Source organism: Mauremys reevesii, linkage group 4 (genome assembly GCF_016161935.1).
Source record: "Mauremys reevesii isolate NIE-2019 linkage group 4, ASM1616193v1, whole genome shotgun sequence".
In the NCBI taxonomy this organism is placed as follows: domain Eukaryota; kingdom Metazoa; phylum Chordata; order Testudines; family Geoemydidae; genus Mauremys; species Mauremys reevesii.
In genome coordinates, this window is record NC_052626.1 from 66,973,692 (window position 1) to 67,000,802 (window position 27,111).

General features: G+C 43.1%; 1 protein-coding gene and 1 pseudogene across 2 annotated transcripts in view; both read right to left on the minus strand.

The window, feature by feature from the left end:
* SUSD6 (sushi domain containing 6) overlaps positions 1–27,111 on the minus strand; it is a 105,955-nt gene that overhangs the window by 67,694 nt on the left and 11,150 nt on the right. The window lies entirely within an intron of this gene.
* On the minus strand, positions 5,368–5,461 carry LOC120405462 (annotated as a pseudogene).

Genomic DNA, 27,111 nt, shown 5'->3' on the forward strand with positions numbered 1-27,111 from the left:
ACACGGATTTTCTCAATCCTAAACTGCTTCACAAGGCACAGCCTCCTACTCTACCACTAACTACAATGTTAATTCAATTCAGATGGCAGCCCTCATTGAAACACAAGCCTGGTCTATACCTAAAACTTAGGTCAACCTGGCGTTGTTGCTCAGGGCTGTGAAAAATGTCACACCCCGAGCACCACAGGTACGTTGACCTAACCCCCAGAGCAGTTGTGGCTGGGACAACAGAAGGATTCTTCCATTGACCTAGCAATCGCCTCTCAGAGGTGGATTACCTACATCGAAGGAAAACCCACTTCTGTCCATGTTGGAAGCATCAATACTATGGTGCTACAGCGCACAGTGGCTGTAGACATACCCATAACCTCCCTAATCACTGAATGGAGTCACTAAAATAGTGACAGGTATTTGTAAAACATTGCACTAGAAAGGAAAAGCTCTGTCTGGTACTACAAGCAGCTAATCTTCAAGAGTAATTTCACAGGATTTGAGTGCCAAGTTACAGCCAACAGGGTCCTGTTGCAAGTGGTTTTTACAAGTATTAGTGATAAGAGGAAGGAAAAAGTTATGGACAATAGGTACAGAGATATAGATGACTGGATTCATAAAAGAGACACCTTTAATCACTGCAGAATTACAAACCAACAATTACAAGAACACTACACTAAGGGATCATTATACCCACCAATGAACAGCAGCCAATTTTTGGAGAATTAAGAAAGGTTTCCTAGAATTACCTTATTTAATATATTGAGCAGCAATATAAGTAAAAGTATGAAATCGCGTGGGGGCTTAATTCAGAGATAGGAGGAGCAATACAGAATATTGTTGCAGTCCTCTCCAGTTGATTTCTTTTAAAACATGCTTTATTTTGAAGAAAATTCCCTTTGGAAACTATTGTCTCAGCATACCCCCCCCCCCACCATACTGCATCAGAGAGAGGCTAGGTTTCATATTTTCAACTTAATCAATCCAACAGTACATTTGCAGAGGGCCATATGCACAAAATGTTCCAGAGCACTTTCCAAAAATAATAAGACCTAAAAACAACAACAAAAATCACAATCTAACTGAGAGGGTTTCAGGGAAGGAAAATGAAGAAAAGCCGATGAGAAAAGCTAGAGAACCTCTTGAAAGCCTATACAAGCGTGAGAAGGTACTTACTAACAGGAAACAGATTCTGGAGCAATTTTGGATTGGCTTGCTGATTTGCATACACCTACCCAGACTGCTCTTCCAGTTTATACAGCTGTGCTGATTTCAGTTTCAGGAAACGAAACCACAAAGTCTATGTGCAATGAAGGCTTACTTTATGAGATGAACTTTTAAATATGCTCTTCCCCACCTTTAAACTTTGTACTTGTGTTTCAACTTAGATGGCTAAAAGCATCCACATGCTATGCATCTAGATGGAATATCCTTTCACAGCGCTGCAGCATTATAGCTAGAAGAGGGTGCCCAACTGGGAAATCCTTTTGTTATCAAAGCTTCTCATACAACTAGTTTGCCATCTGACTAGTTATCAGTCATACCCAGAAAAGAGGATGACACTCCTTTAAAGATATAGTAAAGATACAACTGAAAGCAACAGTTTTAAGTGCAGAGTTTAAGGAGTGCTGTTCCTATTTCCAGACATGAAAACATCCACATCTTCACTTTTTGAAGGGTGAGAGAAAATGTTTCAAAAGAGTAGTTAAGTTAATATGAGGAGACACAGTTTTTAGGGAAGGCTCACACAGTATGTTCAAAAATCAAATATTATTCCAAATCCAATTTAAAAAGGGAAATTCTTAGCACAGGAGTCAGTTCTTTCAAATTCCATCACCTTCAATTGCCAGAAAAAGCAACGTTCAAACATCCAGTTTTTCACCATCTAGTTTTATTGACCAAGTTAAATGAATTGCAAAAGAGAAAACGAGTTTCACTTTCTGGTTCTCAAACACGAGATCACGTAGCTTGGTTTAGGATTCTAACACTGCATGAAAATGTTTTAACGAAAACTTCCTCTGAAATAAAAAAAAATACAAAAACCTAAAAAACAACAGTGTTTCATGAAGGCTTGTATTTTGCAACAAGCTACCTGGCATTGTCCTTCCTTTGCTGCTGCTAGAACATGTACATGTCTCATGACTCAATGTATTTCAGTTTATTAGCACGCACAAATCTATAAAAGCTACATAGTGATAAAGAGCGATGATAGCATCTGGTACATTTGGCTTTGTTGGCCATAGTCAATTTGCTGTTTTGTCAGTATAGCAATTTAAAAGGGAAAACTGAACTTTGCATTGTCATTCAAGGCATTTGTGACTAAGATTATAAAAAAATCCATAACCTCTTAACACCCTTGTCCCTGCAATCAATAACATCCTGCTGAACTCAGCTGAGGCAGGTGTGCCTCTGTTAGATATGCAGGGAGTAAGCTCCAGAGGTAAGTGCCTTCCACAGAGAACCTCCAGCACGAGGCACACAAAAATTAAGAACAGTCAGCTCAGGGGTCTCAGCGGATCTCAGATGATAGGTTAGAAGCCACCATTTAGTCTCAGGTCAAACGAACAATCAGCTTAATTTTGATTAGGCTTGGAACTCCATCACTTTCTCCTTGTTCATCCAACGTCCAAAAAGACATGTCAGAAAGAGGAACAAGAGCATCCCTGGAGTTCAAAAGGTAAAAGCCCTTAATCAATACCCTCATTTTGCATCTGAAAAGAGCTCTCAGCAGTTTTATGCTCAATCTTGCCTTTCACTTGCTTAAAGAATTGTGCCGTGTAAAAGTTTAAAAGGAAATTCCTTCATAGATACTATGAAATGTAATGGTCAAGCTAGTGGGAAGAAGAGTTTCAGAATGAACACAAGACATAAAAAGAAGGTATGTACTTAAAAGAGGAAGAAAAACCCCCATGTGTGCACCACAGCTGCAGGGCAGTCTGAGTCATAGGGGAAAATTATTCCTCAACTCTTTTGAAGCCAGACAAAGATGCCCAACTGTTGGGCTTCTATGTAAACTACATACTGCAATTTAAAAAAAGAAAAACCACACACTGACCAGCTAGGCAAGCATTTTAAAAGGTACCCCGGGAACTAGAAGTGCACTGGCTGGTAATATTTGTTAATCCAGTGGTTCCTACCTGCTGTTTTGCAAACCTCTACTGGTACTTCAGGCTTTGGTGACTGGGACTGTCCCTTCCTTAAGGATAAGACCCTGTGCTGGGCCCTGTTGTGCCCCAAATCCATGGTGATTAGCGCATGCATGACTGAGGCCTGAGATGCTCCCAACACAGATCTTGCAGAGAGGAGGCTGTGCTTTAGAGCAGGCCAGTCACCGCTGCAGGTTGGAGAAGAGATCTGAACAGGAGACCGGTAGGCCCTGGATGAACCACCACACGTCTCAATTTGTTAAACTGGTACAGCTCCTCCAGAAAGATGAAAAGTCAATGACTAATCAGGGAGGACCCACTGTGAAGTTGCAAACAATTACCTGAAACGCTGCTCTAAATAGACCCACAAGTGTGGCTACCTCTATACTAGGAGTTAGGAGTGTGAGGGCTGGTCTACACTGGAGGGGGGGGGGGTCAATGTAAGATGCGCAATTTCAGCTACACTATTCTCGTAGCTGAAGTCGACGTATCTTATTCCGATTTACGTCCCATCCTCACAGCACGGGATCAACGACTGTGGCTCCCCCGTTGACTCCGCTTCCGCCTCTCGCCCTGGTGGAGTTCCAGAGTCAACGGGGAGCGCAGCAGGGATCGATTTATCGTGTCTAGATGAGACGTGATAAAAATCGATCCCTGATAGATCAATCGCTACCTGCCGACCCGGCGGATAGTGTGGACGTACCCTTAGTCCAAGCTTTCGGAGACATACTCGCACTAGCACATTACAAATAGTACTGTAGCTGCAGCAGCAATGGGCCGCACCAAGCAGTGGCACAGGATAGCTGCCCCGAGTACAAATCGACAAACCCTGCGGGTATGTAACTCAGACAACCAGCCCATGCTGCCGCTGCCCAGGCTATCCTGGCTACACAACTATTTTTAGCATGCAAACTCAGATGAGAGCTAGTAGGAGTAGATCTACGTGAGCTGAGACTCTCACCCCTATACTACAAGCTTTAAGTTGGGTCAAATTCTCACGGCCCTACCTTCCAAACAGGGGAGGAAATGGAGACGGAAAACCCAGAACAGAATGAGAGGAAACTGGCCACACTAGAGAAGAGATGGACACAATTGCTTTTTGGTTTGTTCCTCTGTGCCCCACTATATTATTGCATAGCGAGGATTTGAGTAGTAGGTGGTCACATTAAAAGAGGACAAGTAGTAACAACATTACAGCAACATTTCCATCTGCCCTATTGATGAATTCACATTTGAAAGTGTGCGCCGCTTATTCCTGGAGTACGTCTCTCACCTTTTCGTAGCCACAAGAGGTTACTCTGCATGCAGCCCAAGAACTCTGAATTATTCAGTCCCAGAGATCTTTCAGAAGATCAGGGAGAGACATGAGAGTTCAGAAAGCAGGGACTATTGAAGCTCCTATTTCTGTTTTGCTTTCTCACAAGATTGCTTAAGAGCACACAGCCAGGTTGACTCAGACTTTCCTGATCCTCCACAGAAATATTACACAAGATTAGGTTTCCCTTTTAATGCAAAAACACAAAAAGACAATAGATATGAGAATAGCATAGGCCAAACTTCCTGAATACTGCTAAGAGCAGCTAGCTAAAGGTGGGGCTTTCCTGTCACCACACACTAAAAAGCTGGTTCAATGGTAAGGCATGTTTTTCAGTGAACATGCTGCTCATGTATGCAGGCCATTTAACTGTTTCAGAGCTGCCCAACATACCATACTTGGGCAAAACTTGCCCCATGTCCATCCCAATACATCTGGTACTCCCCCCGTTTCTATAGTGCTATGTTCTACACCAACAGACTGTGGTAGCATTCCTGTAAGTTGTAATGCAGTATGGTAATACACATTTCTTCAGCAACACCAACTCTCCAATTCTCTGGGAAGCTGGCTGTCAAGCATCCAGGTTACTTTCCAGGTATACAATGCCTGAAATACTAGAAATAAGGGGCAAAGTTGTTTGTGTGCTTTCCAGGACCTGCAAAAACCCATTGCAAACTGTATGGCACCACAAAAGCTCTCATACTCGGTGTTAGCAGAATGTGTGTTTGTGTCTATTACATATCAAGAATCTCTTCTCCCCCTCCTCAGCACTCCCCCACTCACATTAGAGGAAACCAGGAAGCAGAAGAGCAAGAGAACTTTCACCAGGTAGAGCTGATACGTCTTCATTTAATAGGAAGTGAACAAAGCCTGCAATCCCTTTTAAAGAGGCAAAAAGAACTGGAGAAGAAAAAAAAAAAAGTGGGTAGAAACTTATAAATGTTCCTTGCCACGGAAATCTTTAGTAAAAGGCAAAAGATTTATACGATCTGAAGAAAAACCAGAGAAAGGCATCTGCACATGCCTTGCTCCCTTCTTAGGAAGGTATCCTAAAGCAGCAGCGTGCCATTAAAAATCCGGCCCGGTCACTAGTCTCCATCTGCCCCCCACACCCTCGAACAACTAGAGCCCAGATGGAAACCTAGGAATGCAGAGTCCTTGCTCCCAGCACTCCTCCCCCGAATGTCAGACACCAGCCCCTTCTACGAGCCCAGGAGTCCCAACTCCTACCCCACTCCCCGCCCTACCCCCCTCACACACACCCAGCCCTCTGTCCTGACCCCTGCACCTCCTCTCACACACACCCAGCCCTCTGTCCTGACCCCGGCACCTCCCCTCCCACACCCCTCGCCGACTCCTGCACCCCCCTCAGATGCCTCTAGCCCACTACCCTGACTCCTGCACCCCCACACATACCCGGTACACAGCCCCCACACACCCCATGCCCTGATTCTTGCACCCCGCACATCCCCACCCCCACCCTGAGCACCAAATGGTAATTTCTGCAACCCATCCACCCCCTCCACACACACATTCCCACCTGCACCCCTCGCACCAAATGGGAGCTGCCCAGGTAAGCACTCCACACCCAAATCTTTTGCCCCAACCCTGAGCCCCCACCTTCATTCTAGCTCCTGGCCAGACTCTTCACCCCCAGCCCTGTGCTCAGTCCACTCCCACCCTCAGCTCAGTGCAGAGAGAGAGAGAGAGAGAGGAAGAGAATGGGCTCGAACCAGGGAGAAGGTAGGTACCCACTGTATGTGGGCAGGGCTGGGACCCCAGACCGGCAGCGGGCTGAGCCACTCAGCCCACTGCCAGTCTGGGGTCCCGGCTGCCGGTCCCACTCAGCCTGCTGCCGGCCTAGGTGAACGGAACCCCAGGCCAGCAGCGGACTGAGCGGGCTGGCAATGTAAGATCAACATTTTAATGTCATTTTAAATGAAGCTTCTTAAACATTTTGAAAACCTTGTTTACATACGACAATAGTTTAGTTATAAAATATAGACAGAGACACCCCTAAAAAATGTTAAAATGTATTACTGGCATGCAAAACCTTAAATTAGAGTGAATAAATGAAGACTCGGCACACCACTTCTGAAAGGTTGCCGACCCCTGCTCTAGGGTATGTCTACACTGCAGCTGAAGCAAGCCTCCCAGCTGGGCAGACAGACTCATACTAGTGGGGCTTGAGCTAGAGTGCTAAAAAAACAGCAGTGTGGATGCTGCAGCTCTGGTGGAGACTCGGGCTGGACACCCAAGTTCAAGTGTAGGGGATCGAGCAGCTTGGCCTTGGCTCGCTTGCCAGAGCCGCAATGTCTACACAGCTATTAGCATGCTAGTTGGAGTCTGGACTGGGCCTGGGAGGCTTGTAAACATGCCCTTAGAGACTAGGTTCCTCACAGCGCAATGATTAATTGTACAAAGGCTACTGAAATTAGAGTATCACTACTTGTATACAGCAGGCTAATTAATTTTGTTTTTAATACGTCTTCCATTCCCATCTCTGGCTGGTCACACTGTACTCCAAGCAGCAGCATGTTTAGGAGAGACCAAGTATGGACTTACAAATTACTATGATCACTATTGCAAGAGTGGAGTATTAAAGACAGGCTAGAGATAGGTTTTGTCCCACCTATGTTACACTGATGAGCTATGAATATCTGAACACCCAAACAAGTTATACTGAAAAATATGAACCAGCATCATTTACCAAATTTTAATCAGCATAATAAGTCTAATGGTCCAATCTATTTTCTTGTGGAACCTGCGAGTGGACTGTGGGCTTTTTGTTGGTTTTGTTAGTCATAAGGCACTGTAAGATTCACTATGACAATCAGGTTCCACTCCATATGGGAAGTTAATGTTTGCTGAAATGCTACATGACTTAAAGGAGTTATCAATCATCAAGAAAACCAGTTTTTAAACACAGAATCCATTCTTCAAAGGCACTTACCCAATTCCATTACTACTTTCTTCAATTTGTGAATTTGATATGCAACTCAGGGCTTTATTTTTAAAAATAAAAATCCTCCTCTCACCAAAACAGCTAACATATTGCATCTTTAGACTAGGGGTGATTTACGGGAAGACAACAGATTAAATCCATTTGCTAAAATCTCCTCAATCCTTCAACATTCCCAATAGGCATTTTTTCCAAGTTCAGGCAATTACAAGTGACTCACAATGGACAGGCGGCTTTCTAGTTCATATATGTACTGAAAAAGCCACTGGCCTGGAATTAATCAGTCAAACACATTTGCAAGGCTAGCCCCTCAGTCTCAAGTCCTAAAATACACCCAGCATAGCGGATATTTGAGATGGGGAGGAAGAGAAAGCAGTAGCAGAGTGACTTACGTAATTGCAGAGCGGTGACACTAAAGTGATATTTGGTCAGCTGCTCAAAAGAAACGGAACAATTGCAAAGCAAAAACTATCTTTTGTTGGAAAGAGGAATGGCTGCACATAGGCTTCTTTCACACAAAAAGCGAGTTCAGCCTCTTATCCCTACCATTTGAAGGCAACCTTACATAGAGCCTCCAGAAAGCCACACCACATGAGTGTAAGTATTACTGGCTTAAGTTACCTTCAACCTCCTAAGAGTCAACTAAAAACACACACAGATGCAAATACGGAAGAACCGCTACCATCTGTAGCTCTAAAGCAGTTTAGGCAGCAATTGGAAAGATCTTATTCAAAACATGCCACCCAACAGTAAAGGCAAACATTTTTAACAAGGGCAAAGGGCTTAACATTTGTTATCACCTAGTCTTCAAATGACAGTTCCTTTCAAGGTGGACATTATTTTGGAAAGTTTTGTTTACCATACAGCCAAACCACCTTGATTCACTTCCCACGCCTATCTGATAAGAGTGCTTATTCTTGGCAGACAGATGTTACTGTTTAACTTTCATACCTGAGCCACTGCGGCCTCCAGATAGCTACGTATCTTCCTTGTGTCCCTCCCACATCAAGGCCCATTGTTCAAGAGAAAAAGTAGTCATTTATTCTGTATTTTACTTTCAGCAATGCAGGAGACTTGGGGTTTTCCCCCCCTTAGCTAGGGCAATATTGCACAACAAACAGCCCCACTAGGTAAACTAAAGGGGATGAAGAAAAGCATATTTAGCTGTGCTAGGGATAGGTCTCTCTCTCTCTCTCACACACACACACACACACACACACGGGTCTCCACCTCTGATTAACAACCATTTCTTTCACAGCAATACCATGGCCTTTCATAGTACACTTCTGCAGCCTTTGCCCTGATACCTCCCCCAATCACTTACCCCTCCATTGAGACAAATTCAAGAGAAATGGCACTGAAGGAGAGTTGGTATTTTCTATTGCTTTTGAATCATACACCTAATTTTGAAGGGCAAGCTGGGAGTATTTTAAAAAACCTAATACATTCTATTCACAATTCTCTACATGCCAGTCAGCTAACATGCTAGCTCTGCACATTTGCAAACTACAGTGCATATACTTGGATATGAAATTAAGACTAGTTTGGTGGCCTCAGCCTACTCTCAGGGTGTAGCTGCTTATTTCATAAAACCACCACTTGGCTATCTCAAAAGCAACTATGTATGTCAAGGAAGCCCGTTAGAATATGGTTATTGCTTGACCCAATAAAAGCATGGTTCCATCTTGCCATGCAGCATAATTAGGGCTGTCCAAGGATTTAGCCTAGTCCCAGTCCTGTATACACTACAAAACAGGACAATGCTTAACTTTGTCAAGGGACAACAGTGTTCTTACTGGGACTCTTGCAATTGTATTTCAGCACAGACAGCTGCCAAGAAATTGATGTTTAAACAGTGTTGAGAACCAGCTAACCCTGTTATACCATGGGCTTGTCATGTCTGTGTTGATGAGAACAATTAGACATGCTGTAGCCAAGGTCTTTTTAACATATTCAGTAAAGAACTCTTTAAACACTGTCAATATTATAGCTGCAGATGGCCCAACAGTTAAGCAGCAACTCAACAAAGAGCACTCCCACACACCCTGCTGCAGTGAAACAGGGCATTATAGGTCAGAAGAAATATACACTAGCAGAGCTGGGAGAAGCTTGGCTACTGTTGCTTAATGAGTGGCAAAATTCAGTCAGTCAATCTTAAAAATAATTTAATAATGCAATATGTATTATTCCAAAGGGATCCGATTTCTGATTTAAAAGGCCTTTGGGATGTGGACCCTTTAAAATTAAAAGTACCTTTTTAATTTCAGCAACAAGAGTGTGTTTAGTTGTACCTCTTTGCTGAAGTGCAGATATTCCAACCTGCAATGAGGAAAGGAGGTCCCCAATGCCAGCACAATCAGCTGCAAGCTGCACAAATTCCCCAAATCTGGAAGCTTTCTATGCATTTTACCACTCTCATAATCAACTTGCCGGATGCATGGAGCTCTATAAATGCACTATAGGATACCATCACAAAAAACCCAAAATGTGGGAATACCATAATAGAAATCCAATGGGGGGGGGCAGGGGGAGTGGGAAAAAGAGTGACGGGGGAGAAAGAATCAGTGACTTCTCAGCTTTGTGGGACCAGTCAGTCAGTCACTGTGGAGCACAATAAATACAGTAAATAAACACTCAACACATCACTCCTAACCATAGCAGGTTACAGTCAGTCAATTTACATGGGAGCGCAAACGGCCCAAATACTACAGCTGACAAAATGCAGGGTAGTCTCAGCTCAGAAAACATTAATTCAGGACTCCACCTAAAATTAACAGATTGGATTAAAGAATGAATGGAGTTGAACAAAAGGTTCGAGGCTACCGAAACAAGAGATATTCTCTGAGGGGAAAGAGAATGTATCTAGAGAATATGCAAACTACTGGACACAGCGAAGGACTAAGATGGCCAAGAATCAGGGCATGCCTACAATGTTCCAGTGCTGGAGCTTGCAGCTGGAATGGAGGGTGGAATTTAGGGCATTAACACAATAACATGATGGGTGTTTTTTTCTCCTTTTTGGGGGTAGTGGGATGTGGGAGAGTCTAACCTACAAAGAGACCCAGTGTTAACAGAATGGGGTTAAAGGAAGACCCACAGCGCCTTCATAATGACAGTGGGGGAGGGAGAATATGGCTTCTGGTTCTCTTCCCTCTTGGTAAGAGTGAGCTGAGGTTCTTGGGGATGAGCTCATCTGTTCTTGCGTGTGTTCCCACCTGACCTAGCCATCTTATGTCAAACTTCACAATTAGTCTGGAAGCAGAAATATTTGACTTACGGTAGCAAACAAATTCTTAAAACACAGAGCCTGCCTTTATGCAGACATATGAAGTAGCGGGGAAAGACAGAATTCGCTAGTTACTAAACACTGGTGCTAGCAGATTACCATACCAGGGAGAATACTGTAGTAACTACCCAAGGACAGCTACTATCCAAAAAGACTTTCAGATGTTCCCTGGAGGTGTAGTAGGTCGGAGCTGCTCTGTTCCACATTAGTATGTCGGGCCACTGCTGTGCCCTTTAATTTGATTTAACTATCTACTGGAATGGGAGGCAAAACTTGACCCAGGAAGCTTCTGCTGAACCAGAACATTTTCATGACGGTGACAAGGTTACTGCCCTAGTGAACAGGAGGAAGCTGTAGATGTGATGGAACTTATTGTTTGTAAGGCTTTTGACAGTCTCATAAGAAAACTAGGGAAATGTGGTCTAGATTAAATTATTATAAAGTGGATGCACAACTAGTTGAAACACCGTACTCAAAGAACAGTTATTAATGGTTTGTTGTCAAACTGGGCAAGTGTATCTGGTGGGATCCTGGAGGGGTCAGTCATGGGTCTGGTATGAGTCAATATTTTAATTAATGACTTGGATAATGGAGTAGAGAGTATGCTTATAAAATTTACAGATGACACCATGACGGGAGGAGTTGCAAGCACTTCGGAAGACAGGATTAGAATTCAAAATAACTGACAAATTGGAGAACTGGCCAGAATTCAACAAGATGAAATTCAATACAGACAAGTGTAAAGTACTACACTTTGGAAGGGAAAAAGCAAATGCACAACTGCAAAATAGGGAATAACTGACTAGGTGATAATACTACTGAAAGGGATCTGGGGGCTACAGTGGATCTCAAACTGAAGAGGAGTCAACAATGTAATGCAGTTCCAAAAAAGGCTAACGTTCTGGTGTGTATTAACAGGAGTGTTGCATGTAATACAAGAGGTAACTGTCTTGCTCTACTCAGCACTGGTGAGGCCTCAGCTGGAATACTGCATCCAGTTCCAAGCGCCACACTTTAGAAAAGATATGGACAAATTGGAGAAAGGCCACAGGAGAGCAACAAAAATGATAAAAGATTTGAGGAGAGCTTAAAAAACTGGCTATGTTACTCTTGAGAAAAGACGACTGAGGAGGATCAAATAAGTCTTTAAATATGTTAAGGGCTGTTATAAAGAGGTCTGAGATCAATTTGTTCTCTGTCTACTGAAGGTAAGGGCAAGTAATAATGGGTTAAATCTGCAGCAAGGGAGATTTAGGTTAGATATTAGGAAAGCTTTCTAACAATAAGGGTAGCTAAACTCTGGAACAGGCTTTCAAGGGAGGTTGTAGAACCCCATCATTGGAGGTTTTTAAGAACAGATTGGACAAACATATGGAAGGGATGCTCAAGGTTTACTTGGTTCTGCTTCCATGCAAGGGGCTGGATTTGATGACCTCTCAAAGTCCCTTCCAGCCCTACATTTTTATAATTCTATAAAGGAATAGCCTTATGACTGTGACAATACCAAAAAAAACAAACCACAAACAAACAAAAAACAAAACAAAAACCACAAACAACCCACCTTCTAAAAACAAACACACAATAATCCTGCTTGCAGACTCACGCCAGCAACCCAGAATTGGGGAAAAGGGCAGCACAGGAATCAAGAAAGCCTTCTCAAAGATTAAGAGCCTGTAATCTTCTACTCAGACATATTCAAGTATAAATGGTAAAATACAGCCATTAGGGAATGACAATTCTGCCCCAAACCTGCTGGACAAGCCACAGCAAAGTCTCAGAAGAGGCAGATGATTAACACTTGATCTATGTAAAGGAATATTTTGGAAAGAGCCCCTTTTCTAAGGTTTGATAATCTTAAATGTTAACTATTTAGTCTGATACGGATATCTAGGTAAGAATGGTATCACCTAGTACAACAAAAGAGCTGTTAATATAGTTAAGATGTGATTTCAAAAGTGCATAGCACCTACAGGTCGATAAATTACCCAGAAATAGGGACTATGGTAATCTAGCCACAGAGGTTACTGCAGACTTCTAGGGAAGTAATTTCTGAAGTTGTTTCATGTTTGTCTTTAAACTGGTAACATCACAGCTTGGAAAAATCCTAATTCTGTGTGCAGCAGTGCCCAGATTTTCCATCCTCCCCCACAAGCAGTGAATAGGCTTTTATGCAAATTTTCAATTTCACACGTATTGAGTTTTAGAGGGTTCACCAGAACTATAATATTGGCAATAAAAAAGGTAGGTGTACACCATCACTGGTTGATTAGCCCTATTATCTTACATGTGGCCACTGAAGTATATTAACTTGGAGGAACCAAGGCCTCACTCCTTTCAGCACGATTTCTTTGTCTGCACTACACTGAACAAGCTGGCTATTACACAGAGGAATAAAGGTCAGATGGCATTTTAGCTACAGAATCTTTTCCAGGCTGTGTAAGAAAAACCCTACAAAGCTTCCCCTGCTGCCATTCCCCTTCTCCCCATCCCAATGAACGCGTCTCAGAAGAAATGAGATTTCTTATCACATTTTCCATCCATGGCACACGTATCATAATATTCTTGTCAATACTTCTATGACTAATTTTTCTGATTCGCTATGTAAGTCTGTACAACAGAAAAGATGCATATGAGAAGCCTTGGATTTGTGCCAGAGGATGAACTCTTGCTGAAGACTAGTGTGCGCTTAGTTAAATAAAACTCAAGCAAACGATCCGGATTTCAGAAGTATAATCTGATTTGTAACCATTTCCTCTGATCCCACTTCAGCAGGTTCTTCCAGGTCAAGACAAGGTTAGTTTTAAAAAAACTCCAAAGTTCCTAACATACAATAAAATATGTAAGTACTAAAAAAAATGATATATTGTGATTTCACTTTAAATATATGGATTCAGAGAACTGAAAAAATAATGTGAAAGGCAACTCTGGACACGTGTGTCCTTTCTGTCCCAAAGCACGTAAAGTATTTGGCACAAAGGCAAAAGTTACAGCATGAGACTGCTTAGGAAAAGGTTAAAGAAAGCAGAGTTTGAGGTTAATGTTCAGTAAATATTTGACTCAGCTTTTCATTGGTGAAATGAGAATCACTGATATTAATTCAATTCTTTTTATACAAATTGAGAGAGAGAGACAGACACCCTGCCCCCAACCGCTTTCCTCTTTAAATCTCTTCATTTGCCTTTCTTCTCCTTCAATTTTCAGCACTGTGTCCTCACCTTCAATATTCTGCCCAGGCATTCCACCTCTGCCTACATTTTTACTTTCACTTCCTCTTACATTTCCCCACCCCATTCACCTCCTTATCTTAAATACCCATCTCTGCACATACCGCTTCACTCTTTGCATGTGAGGAAGAGTCCTTCATCTCCCCCAAATCCTTCTGCAAAATCCATTTTTCATGACACTTCCTAAACTGAGCTCATCCACAAGGTTTCCAAGCCTTCCCAGGACTGAACTACTGCTCCATGGATCATACAGGACTTGGTAAGGTTTGCAGGGTATGGGCTTTCTGCAATTTGCAAGATCCTGTGCACAATTCCAGCACTAGAAAATTGTATCTACTATTTTAGAACACACACTCCACTTCTTATTTTATGCTAACAATTTAAGGAGACTTAATTTGGACTTATTTGGTTCCTCTGCATGGAGCCTGCAATCTCTACTGTATGGTATCTTCTGGAGCTTTCCAAAGCAAACACACCTGGTCACATGGGAAGTCCCTGTCCCAGCAAGGGAAGGAAACAGTAGGCACCATTAGGACCCAGCAGGGGCAGGATGGCTATGTGCCTGCACCTCCAACATTAAAAGTACTGTTGGTGTCATTAGGCATGACTCTAGGTAACTCAGGAGGGTGGAAAACCACAGTGTCAATGAAGCCTTTCTGTAGTAGGCCTGAATGAACTAAAGTCACTCCATGTCTGACCAAAGCGCTCCCATGTTTGAACTTTAATCAACCTAACAAGCTAGCAACAGAGAATGGAACGTGTAGCAGCTAGTTATCAGTGCAACACTGCTACCAGGAGGCAATAATGAGGCCTGCTTGCACCTGGCGGGGGGGGGGGGGGGCGCCGAATAACGGATCCAGGAAAGTAAAACAAGATAACAGTTGAAGAAAAGTCACTAACGAGATAAATTGTTTGCTGCCAAAAATGATTCAACCTGCTTAGTGTAATTGCTACTTTATAATGTATTTGCTACATGGGAAATAGGAGGGGGGTAAAGGGGGATGAGTAGTGTGGGAGTAATGGGAATGCTTAGCTAAAATCATGTATAAGAAGGGAAAAATGGCTTGTATCTGTGTGCAGGATTTGAGATTGCTATGTCTCCCTTGCACCTTATTTGGGCTCAAATAAACTTTGTCTGCTTCTCCACCTTGGTGTGTTTATTGGAGCGAAGCACACCGGGCAACGAACCACTGTTGCTGTCCTCGAGCATTCTGTGCTGGCAACAGTACCTTCAAAGATTATTGATTGACTTAAAAAAAAAGTTCACTCATTTGAGGGGGGTTTTGATTGACCACTGTTTTGCCCCCCCCCCCACAATCCCACCATATACACACAGAACTCCGGAGATAGGATCATCAACACAAACCACCTCTTCCACAGGTGGGATCTTGGCTGGAGCTGCCTTTACACTCTACTGGACATGATTTTCAAGCTTTACGTGCTCTTTCAGTGAGCAAGGTGGGAGAAGGGCACATTTGAACACACCAACGGCTAACCAGGTTGGCTAGGGCATCTTGACAGAGGAAGTGGAAGATGTAGGGATGAGAAGCAAGATGTACCGTGCATCTGAATGACCTCAAAAGTTCTGCTTGTGTGTTATCTCTAATTAGATTTAAGCTCTCTAGGGAAAGGACTTTCTGTTCATGTCTTTTGAAAGCACCAAGCTCGCCATGGGAACTTCCGCAATATAAGTGCTGTAACTGTAACAGGAAATGATGCAAGTTCTTGGTCTATAAAAAGTTGCCCGGTCACTCCCTGCACCCAAAACATTCCCAGTACAGCTTTCCCCTTGTTGTGAAGGGCAACACAAGGATGAGACTGTCACTTCCTCCTGTGTTTGTAGCATACCCCTGTGGGCCCCTCACAGCTGTGAGAATATGCCCTTAAACACTGTTATTTGAATGTTTCAGTTGTGTGGCTTTCCCCCTCTTCTACAGAGGACAGCATTTAATTTTAGCTCTGTCTGAAACAGAGTCAAGTCTTGGAGATTAATCAGACATCCAAGCCCACCTCTCTTCCACAGAGTCCGGTGTGTTTTCAGTCTCTCACAATCTCCATTTAAAATGGCGTAGATTAGGCAGGCAAGGAAAGTGCCGAGTGTAAGGGCTAGGACCAGCTACAAACTACAGTACCTTGATCAAGAATTAGTTACAAGAAACTGCATACAAGATTCTTCTTCTTTGTACTATGATTGCACCTAGAAGCCTCAAAGGGCTAGGCACTGTACAAACACCTAGAAAGAAAGTCTCTGTCCCAACGAATTTACAATCTAAACAGAAGACAGACAGCAGATAAAATGAATAAGTATTGAGCTGATTAGCCCTGGAAGTTAGTTTTACATGCAGAACTAACATAGGGATGGGGGGGTTCCACTAAGGATGGTAAGGCAAGAACATACTACTTCTTTCTTCTGTAACATGATTTGAGAAAAACTACTACTCTCTCAGAGCCCTGTGTGATCAGCTGTGACCTCCCACATCATCTCTTCACTGCAGGGAAGATGGAAACAGACCCTCTTTCAGCACTCCACCATCTCTCCTGTGTGTACACCACTCATCCACTGGTGTACACCTTCCCGAGTGCGGCAACACCACTTGAAGCCTGGCCTACCTAGATGGCCTCAGCTAGAACATTCACCCCATTCCAAGCACATCACATTAAACAAATTCAGACCCAGTAGTTACCTTTCCTAGACCCAATATTAACACAATAAAAGAAGGATACGGCATTTCGGGGGCAGGTAAGATGACAGTGGAGCGTTTCAGGACTGAACTCTGAACACCAGTTTTGGATGGGATTCCTATTCATAGACTATCAGGGTTGGAAGGGACCTCAAGAGGCCATCCAGTCCAACCCGCTGCTCAAAGCAGGACCAATCCCCAACTAAATCATCCCAGCAAGGGCTTTGTCCAGCCTGACCTTAAAAACCTCCAAGGAAGAAGATTTCACCATCTCCCTAGGTAACCCATTCCAGTGCTATTATCTAAAATGGTATAAATTTTATTATCTCAGTACTGCCAGTGTTTCTTTCCACCTCCTCTACACACTCCTCCCACTGAACATGGCTAGACTTTTTCCCTTAGAGAAGAAGATTATGCTATGTAAGAGGACATACTACCCAAATCACATTAATACGTTTGGATTAAACTTTGGTTGGTTCTAACCAGGACTGGCACTCAAATCATTTAGATTTAAAAAACAAAACAAAAAACAAACAAAAAAAACCACAAGGCGCACACACACTCACTCTGCAGGCTGTGCTTCTCCATTATGGCTGCAGGCCACCAGTCTCTCACTGTTCTATGATCCCACTAGCTGGTATTTTGAAAATAACTTCTCTTCCAAACAATCTAAATGTAGCAAAAAGAATGAAACTTGCAGCTTCCAAATACACCAACAGTGAATGCTGGATTAAAAATAAGAAGCTTCTGCCATGAACTGTCAATCAAATAAAATAAAAGTTTTCCACCCGTCTAGTTACCAATCTGGTTTGGAAGCCCCTCCTCACAATGGTATGTATCAGGTAAGTTATCAGTAAACATTCCTTTTCTTCTTTTTTCCCCTCCCCTTTTTTTCTTTTTTAAACACGTTATGCTTGTCCTGTTCCTGCTGGGTCTCAGTGCAACTCCTGCATTGCTCTAGTACATATTTGTATAATGAGCAATCTCTGTGGTTTTTGACATAATTAAAGTCAATAATCAAACCATGAATATTTTACCTTAAAAAGCACCTGTTAAAGAAGAGTGGTCCCGCTGAAGTTAATAGGCATGAAGTGGTACAATAGCAACACTTCCCCCCCTGCCCTCCATGTACATACATTACCACTAAAATGCAGCCACCTTGAGATAGGGGGAGGCAGCAATCAACTAGCACAGTAGCAGAGACAGAGGAAGATCTGGCCAAGGATACCATCCAAAGCCCTACATTTGCAGGAAGTGCCATGGGTTCCCCAGTGTCTGTACATAGCCACCAAGCACCTTGACAGATGTTGATTACAGGTGTGCATACCCAAGCTGCACATACAACATGCACTGTGCACAAGTCACTGGTGTGGTGCATGCTCAAAAATAATCCCCGATTTACACACGTTAGGGTTGTAGATGTACAGCTCTAGCACATGCTTAAAAAACACCCTTGACCATTGGGTTTCCTAAAATGAAATTCAGTTTATGTATCTCAGAAAGATGAAGGGCTGAGTCCTTCCTAACAGAGGGCACCTCCTCACTTTCTCTACATATTGCATCGTTTAAAAACGCACAAAACAAAAGAAACAATTTATGGTCGCAGTCATTTATTTCCTGCATGATAGACTGCTAAATGATGCTGGAGCATGTACTTGGGCTCTTATGTGAATGCCTATCTAAAGCAGTCTATCATCATCATCTGTCTGCTCTACCTTACTAAGCTGGAACAGCAGCTCATGGGTTCATACCAGAATGAACCAACAATTAGACTGGCAGGGTGAAGACAAAAAGAAGCGAATGCTTATGTGCAAAAACATCCCCACCACCTCAGAACATTCCTCCAGAATCTAAAGTGCTGCAGAGTTATGAAAAGAGATTAAATTCACCACACACAAAAAGCAGGGGGAGGGTGGAAGACTCCGATTATATATTAAGAAACCAAGTTTGCAGAGGCCAATAGAGACAGTCACACAAAGGAGAACATCTTTGACTGGGAGCCTGGACCCAAGATCTACGATCCAGTTACTACACTCTCTCAAAAGGATGCTTCAGATCCACATCCCAAGCAGCTCCTTCATCCAGTTTGACATGAATTTTAATATACACATTTAGAAATTCACGCCAATAACCTACAATACCAGAGCTGCTGTTGGCAACAGCCCTCTGCAGACAGGACATGTGGAAAGAAACAAAGAAGAGCCATTCAACAAAGCGAAATAAATAAAATACACACAATTACAGAAACATCTGCTAGTTTCACCAGGAATGCCATATGGTACATTCTGAGGATGACTTAATTCAAATTTAAAAGCAAAATAGGGCACTTCTCTAAAGATGAAAGGAAATGTCAATCCCCTTTCCTCTGATCCCAGCACTACCACCTCAAAATTAGTATCTGGCTTGATGAAGAACCGATGTTGCCAGCCCTCTAGCCAAGGCAGTAAAGCTAGGAGCCCTTTGCATGAGATGATGCCAGAGTATGGGGATCAGAATACTTATTTAGAAATTTGTATTATCTCTAGCATGAGGTCTGGTTTACCCACAGCACTCTTAATGCTGCTGCACTGAACTAGTTTTGCTACTAGCCAATTACAGTGGAAGTGTTCAGCACACACACAAAAAATTGGCACAAGCTGGATGGTTGCAACGCTAAGTCCTAAACGTATCCGTTCTCCAGTCAGTCTCCAATTCCTAAAACATCAATACACAGAATTGAAGCAGTGCAGCAAGTCTAGAAATGAATTAAGATACAAACTTGATAAAGGAAGCCAACAGCACAGAATCAAATTCCCAAACACTGACATCCCTGAGAGAGAGCTTGAATTTGATACGGGCTTGAAGCAGGCATAAAAAAAGTTACTGGATGATCCCTTCTGGTCTTAAAAATTTCTTTTTCTGTGAGTGTATGTCAGTGAATCCAGTTTGCTCAGGGAAGAGTCTCCAACAGTTAGTGATGGTCTCCTCATACTTATGAAGGCTTCTAAAAACTATCAAGATGAACGTGCAAATCCATTCACTTTTCATAACAATCCCCCCAACATTTCTTGCTATATTTGTCAATTCTTCATTTCTTCCCAGCTTAAATTCCTACTTGCTCTGTGAAACGGAAGTGCTCAAGTTGTGAATTTGGTTTTCCAAGACAGGAGGGTGATGGTGAAAAGGATTAGTAGGATTTCACAGCAGCGCAAGCTGGGAGAGGGAATTCCTATTCCGAACAACTATGGTGTCTGAAGTGACAGAGTAAGTAAAACAGAAGAGGCCTGGCCAAGTGAACCTCTGTTAGTATTGTCCCGTCCCCCCCCCCTCCCCCCCGCCGCACACACAATGCCTCTCATATACCCCAATATAAGAGCCGCTGTTTAGGCAGCTGCAGTCAAAAACCAAAACATTCTCTCTTCCCATTAAAGTTTACACTATCTAGTATTGGTTCAAGACAGATTTGTACACAGGACGAACTTCTAGCCCTGTATTAATTTCATACTTGGAGAGATCAGGCAAGAAGCCCAAATGCTTCAAAGTCCAAGGATCAACCCTCCCGCTGTTCCCATACCAAGAGTAACCAATGAACTATTTTAGCAATGCCAGACATTTGCTTACAGAAGGGTACAATCAACAAGGACTCTTGGGTACTGAGTGCAGCTTTAATCTGGACCACCTTCCTCTGTGCTGCCCAGATGTTTGGTTTTGTGATGCTGACAAGGTTGTTCCTGCTTGTGTGTGCACAGCAAGAAGTGAGAAGGGTTGCCCCACAGAAGAAAGACAGCAATTGTGCAGGATTAGGGGCATCTCAGCCAAACACCGTTTGGGATGAGGGACCAAAACAAATGTGCACAAAAAATGTGACATCAGAACTTCATCACAAAAGTATTTATTGAGGAAGGGGGTGTCAATATTTCATTTTGAAATCACAGGGTCTTCATCTTTGCCCTTTAAAGAAACCAGCTTTTGGTGACAAACCACATTTATGAAAAACAAGTTGTTTTTTTCAGATTTTGGGGGTGGGGTGTGCTCTGTTTCACACCAATGCAAGCTTGTTAGAGGAGACATATGCTGACTCAGAGAGAGAGAGAAATTGGCCATCCCTCATAGAAATACAATTGAGGTTGCAGTAGCCCAATGGAAACTGAAAATTGGTCCAGAGGTCCCCACCTGAAGTCTTTTTGCCTGCTCTCACTCTGGGTTCACCTGCTCAGCTGTATGTTAGCTTTAAACAGGAGCTTCCATGACAGAAAGGAAAATTACCAGTGCTCTGGAAAGTAAATCTTACAGGGAATTCAGCTCTCTCACATACAAGCAGATTATTTATTACTGGTGAAGGCATCAAAGGTAGAATTTAGCTGTGTTTTCAGATCCCAAGGAGATGAGTTTGTGGTACTGACACAGTTAGAAAGGTCACCACTCGACTTTAACAGAGAACATTTGAGCTAGAAGACACTGAGTAAGACTAAACATGGAACTCCACAATATAAATTCCTACAGTCACTTCTCCGCTTGTAATCATATTTTAACCTGCATATGGCTCACATTGACACAGAGCCTCATGACTCCCCTCTTGAGAGCAGGATGCTGTTAGGGAAATAAATGGGAAGCCTGCACTTCACAGCATGGGATCTGGGGCAACCAATCCACTTAATCTTGCCTGAATTCACAAATGCCCTTCACACATTCTTTGGGCCACAGTTTACACTTTTCCCCTCACATCCAGACAGTTACGCACTGAATTCTTGTCAGGCCTCAACCAAAATAGGGTCAAGACAGGTCTGTACTTAGATGGGAGACCTTTATCGGTACGTCTACACTGCCACATAAGCCTGTGCTTGAATCCGCCTAACCCCCATTCTGTCTACAATGCAATTGCGCTAAGTCAGGGATCGGTCCCAGGACCCTGCAGGGCTGGAGGATCCAAACTTGAGTCAAGTTGGGGCTCAGGGTCTGAGCCCTATTGTTTTAAGTAGTGAGGGCCTGTAAAGTGATCTGAAATCCTTAGATGGCAGGTACTATACTCCTGCTAATGTCCAATTATGTTCCATATGAGAGGAAACCATTCTGTTCTGCACAGTCAAACATTTGAGAGGATGTGACTAGTTCTCTGATTTTTGGACAATGGATCCTGCATTGGGCTTTCATGAAAGCAAAGATAACTTCAAATCCAGGGATGAATCTATTTGACATCTTTGTTCTTTGACTTGAATACCAGAGAATCCATACCTAACAAGATACCCTTTTATCCTATAATTTCTGTTTCAGGGAAACCATCATTGCACACTTGTATTTTAGGTAAAGCAGACGGACTGTATTTCATCTGGTACAGCAAATTCTGTACCTGTGCAGCCTGGAACACCCTTGACAGTTAAATGGTTCATTCCAGAGGCCTTCATGGGGTGAACAGAATTTGTAATTAATTAAAAGGTAGGGAGCGGTCTCTCGCCTCTTCCTAATGTATTCCTAGAGTCTCCTTCACAAGCAGCACTGAATTATGATTTTTAAAGCTGAGAAGCAGCACTGCATTCCTGTTGTGGCATTTGTTCTGGATTGATATTTAAACAACTGAGAAGTTCTACGTCTAGTTATAGCTCTGCTAGTCTATGCAAAAAACACCCACATATATTACATAAACTTTTATTACCACTTTGAGGCTCACGTTCCCTTCCAACAGACTCAAAAGCAAATAAAAACACTTGGTAAACTTAAATTCCTGACTGGCTGATTACTCTTCAGTGCTTGAAAGTAAGTTCCCAATTAGGCCTATCTTTCAGAGCATGAATTTTATAGCCACAAAATGGTTTATTATAGGATTATCCACAAGATTTCCAATGCCATTTCATACCCAGGAGAGCCAGTCTAGACCGCTGCCCAAATTCTGGCCACATTCCACAACTAAAAACTCTTTTGCTTCTCAGTTGTTCGGCTGTTAGTTTAGGCCTACACCCAACAAGGCCATGAGCAAATACAAACTAGCAGACTTTACAATAAGGTTTTTTTACTCTAAAAATTGAAACATTAAAAATCTCATCACTATTCAGACTCTTGAAAAGTCACAACCGCAAAATAAAAATGGGGGGGAAGAGGACATATCCATTTCCTTGCAATTTACCTTTAATCAATAGTTCACCCGTTCAAATCTTACTCAAGATTTTTAGTAGACTGAAAATTGTTACCATCTGATGTGTTTCACACAGGCCATGCCTTTATAGAGTTAATTTTTTATGGCTTCTACCACCTTACAAAATTTAAACAAATTACCATTAGGCAAATTAAACAAATCTCACCAGTTAACTAAGCCTCCCAAAATCTTTAATCCCTCAACTTGCTGATAAATCTCTTCTACAAAAGATGCCACAGTAAATAAGATACCCTGACACACACTGAACACAGCAAGACATAGGCCCTGATTAGAGTTTCAAGGGCCAGGTTCCCCCCCTCCCCCCAGTATCCAGCACTATATCGGCAGAAGAGCTTCTCCCACCAACATAGCTACCACCTCTCCTGGAGGTGGAGGTATTAAGTTGATGAGAGAGCTCTCTCCTGTCGGTTTAGAGCATCTTCACCAGAAGCGCTACCGCAGCACAGCTGCATCAGTGCATGTCTGTAGTGCAGACCTGCCCAAAGGAAAAGATTTCCAGACAGGTGATCTCAGTCCAGCTTTCCATTACTGCTGACAGCTCCACCATTCTGTGTCATGCAGGTCCATACAAACTGTGGGTCACTTTTGTCCCCACCCTCTGCCCAACCCCACACATCCAGGAGGTGTCTGGATCTTGCTAACAGAAATGGCTGGTGTTTTTAAAAACCTGCAAAGTTTCCATTAAAAGCTTTTGCACAAGTGAATCTCACACTCCCGCTGCCCCAGTGCAGGAAAAGTTGCCATTTTCTGACCAGCACTACTTGTACTTTTCTTTCTTCACATGTTTCTAAAATATAAACTTTACTTTCTGCACACACTGCTGAAGTTCTCTCTCAAGCCTTTGTCATCTCCTGATTCAATTATTGCAAGCTCCTTTTCTCTGGCCTTCCCCGCACCTTCCTCCTCAGCCCAGCAAAAGGCAGCTTCTAAGATCAGCTTTTTGCCTGTTCTGTCACCCACCTCCTCTTCAAATCCCTACACCAGGGACCCCCTTGCCACCGCATCAAACTGAAGTTTGTCAACCCTCACAGCCCTTTACTTATCTGCTCCTCTTACCCATTCTACCAATGATGCTGCCAGTCCTCTAATTGCTTCTCCCTCAACAATTTTTGCCCCTTCCACCAAAGCCACCCATATACATGGAACGCCCTCCCTAAACTGATCTGTAAAGCAACTCCCATCTCTCAGATACCTCCTCAAAATCCACTCCTGCCATGACAGCTACTTAGTAACAACGATCTCAGGAGGACGAGAGTGTGGATAGTTCGTACGTACACAAAGATTTTAAAAAAGTATATGCTCTCTCTTTCCCCACTCTTAGCTTTCATATTACCGGCCTATCATTGGAAACTTGCCTTTTCCTGTGGACAGTATTTATCACATTGTGGGCGCTCCCATAACAACCAACAACAAAGCACCATGAAAACTGAACTACCCTCTCAACCCTGAAGACTATCTTTCCAAATCAGGCGGAAGCACATTGGTGGAGCGTGTGTACACACGCGTGAGTACAGATGAATTACAATACTGGATCAAACCAGAAGTCCATCTAGTCCAGTATTCTCCAACCATCACTAGATGCGCCATAGGAAAGTGCAAGGAACGCCACAGGAAGCAATTATGAAATAAGCACAGCACGGAATGATGCTTACATTTGTGGTGCCCACACACCACATTTTTTGAAGACCAACGGATGACCTCACTCTCCAAAGCTGTCAATCTCATCTTTCACTAACACTATAAAATTAACATTCAAAATCATTTTTATCAGTATCAGATTCCTCTGGAAGTTGGAACAGTTGCAAATTTCCAACACATCTGTAAGACTGGATACCAGCATCTCTTCTATTTAGGACAGATCTGTCTTTTCCAAAGATATCACAGCACCAGCTCTCCATGAACTGGAAACTAAGGGTCAAATTCTGATCTCAGTCACAGGTGTAAATCTAGAGTAACTCCATTGAAATCAATGGGTCTTCCTACAGAATGGGGGGTGGCGGAGGGGGCCACAGCCACATGGCAGGTTCAGTGAATTTAGTGCTAATGTAAGCATCACAGAACAGGTACAGCAGGCAATGCAGGATTCCCCACACACCTGCCTCAAACTTCACCTGAAGGAACAGGTCAGTCTGCATAACTCATTCAACCCTTGGCCTTCTTACTCACACTCCAAGGTGGACAAATACATACCGGTTTTGACAGATCAGTGAACGACTGCCTAGTTGCCACTACAGTCCAACTTCCCACCTCCTCACAAACACATTTTGTAAAAGGTCACCAAGAGCAATACCTTTGCCACTATCAATGTGTGCTGGATTCTAACCTACACTATATCCCATTACCCGTTGCCTAGACCCATCCCCTCCCCAGAACAGCAAGTGTATGTTGTGACAGAGAAAGAGAGAGCACACGCACACGTGTTATAGGTAAATCTAGTTGGTTCTTACAGCTAAAAAGGGAAAGTCGCAGCACATGAACTGTCAGGCTCACAGTTTCAGTTAATGAAAGAAGTAGTCCTGGCACACACTACTGTCATTCACATAAAGTTGCTTGCAATGGGAAAACGTAAGTCACATCCTTTTACAATAAAAGTTGTTCAGAACCATTGAATAATCTAATAGCTTAAAATCAGTAAAAATTACACTGGTTCCATTACACTGGGTATATACATCTACTGTATCATGGCCATTGAAACAGGGATTGATTGCACAACCTACACCCCTTCCTCAACAAGTTCATCTGCAGAAGTGATAAAAACAGATAAAAACAAGGCAAAGCCATTAAGAGATAAGATGGAGAGGAAAAGAATTGGCTCATTTCAGTCTATATTGGAATGCCGTGTATTAAACACCTCTTCAGTCTTCTCCCCTCCTTCCCAGCCAGGAACGTAGCTTACAGGTAGGGCCCTTTGTTTTCAGTTTTAATTTAATTTATTTTTTCCCTAGATTTTTTCCCATCTAGATATTTGCCTAGTTTTATAACAACAAAAACAGGTGAAATCAGTGCAAAAAACGATTACAGTAAAAACCCTTTTATCCGGAACTTCACCACCCGGCATTTCTGATCTGCACTGAAAGTCCGGTTTATAGTGCGGTTGGCGTGGGGCCAAAAGGGGGCTGGGAGGTGGAAGGGGCTGGGGGGTGCACTCTTGGAGGGGGCTTGGAGTGCCGGATGTGTGTGGGGGGGGGCGCTCACCTCCAGCAACTCCCCGTCCCTGCCGTTGCGGTCAGAGGCACGGCCAGGCAGCTCTCTGCAGGCATGTTGCCTCAATACCTCCTCCCCAAGCACTGACTATGTGGCTCCCAACCCAATGGCCGGGAACCGCGGCCAATGCCTGCAGACAAAGGCAGCGTGCCCGCTTGCAGAGCCGCCTGGCCACGCGCAGCAGCAGGGACGGGGAACCACTTGCAGGGATCAGCTGGAGGTAAGTGCCCTCCCCCATATGGCATCCGAAGCCCCCTCCCATACCCCAACCCCCTGCCCCAAGCCCCCTCCCAGACCCAAACTCCCTCCCAGAGCCCATGCCCCACAGGTCCTATCTTGCACCTGCACCACCACCACCACCCCACACTCCAAACCCCTCCCTCTGAGTTAACCAGCATTTTTAATTTACTAGCACCCCCCCAACCGCCAACATGCCAGTTAAAAAGCTTTTACTGTAATAATTTTTCTGGGTAAATATCCGAGTTTATTTTGGTGGATGGAAAGACGGGGGGAAGTATTCAGTAGATTAATGCTTTGAATTCCATTCATCAATGTGGTTTGCTGCAGAACAAAAACACAATGCCACCTCTGAGTTTAAGAAAACAATACATCTCTAATACCCAAATAAAACTTTCATTTGAATAAACAGTTTACTGCTGTAGACTTAGAACTATTAGCCACAAATATTTACATTTAATAACTGACATACTATCTGCAGCTCATACACTCAACTTCATCCTTTTCTCCTGTTTTTTTTAAAACTTGTGACTACTTCCTTATGTTCTGAAACGTACTGTGATACAGATTTTCATTTTCTTCCCATTTTAGTGTGTCAAATTTTTAAACTGTTATAGACTCATAGACTAAGGTCAGAAGGGACCATTATGTTCATCTAGTCTGACCTCCTGCACAACGCAGGCCACAGAATCCTACCCATCCACTTCTATAACAAACCCCTAACCTATGTCTGAGTTATTGAAGTCCTCAAATTGTGGTTTGAAGACCTCAATCTGCTAATAGCTTGAAATGTGTACATGGTGGGTGTGAGATTCATCATTATGTTCAGATGTGCACGCACTTCAGAGCTTGCGTGTGTGCCTGTTTGTTTGTGTATGTATCTTTTAGACTAATATATAGCCTTACTTCAACAGGCAGCTGTGCACATACACAGACTC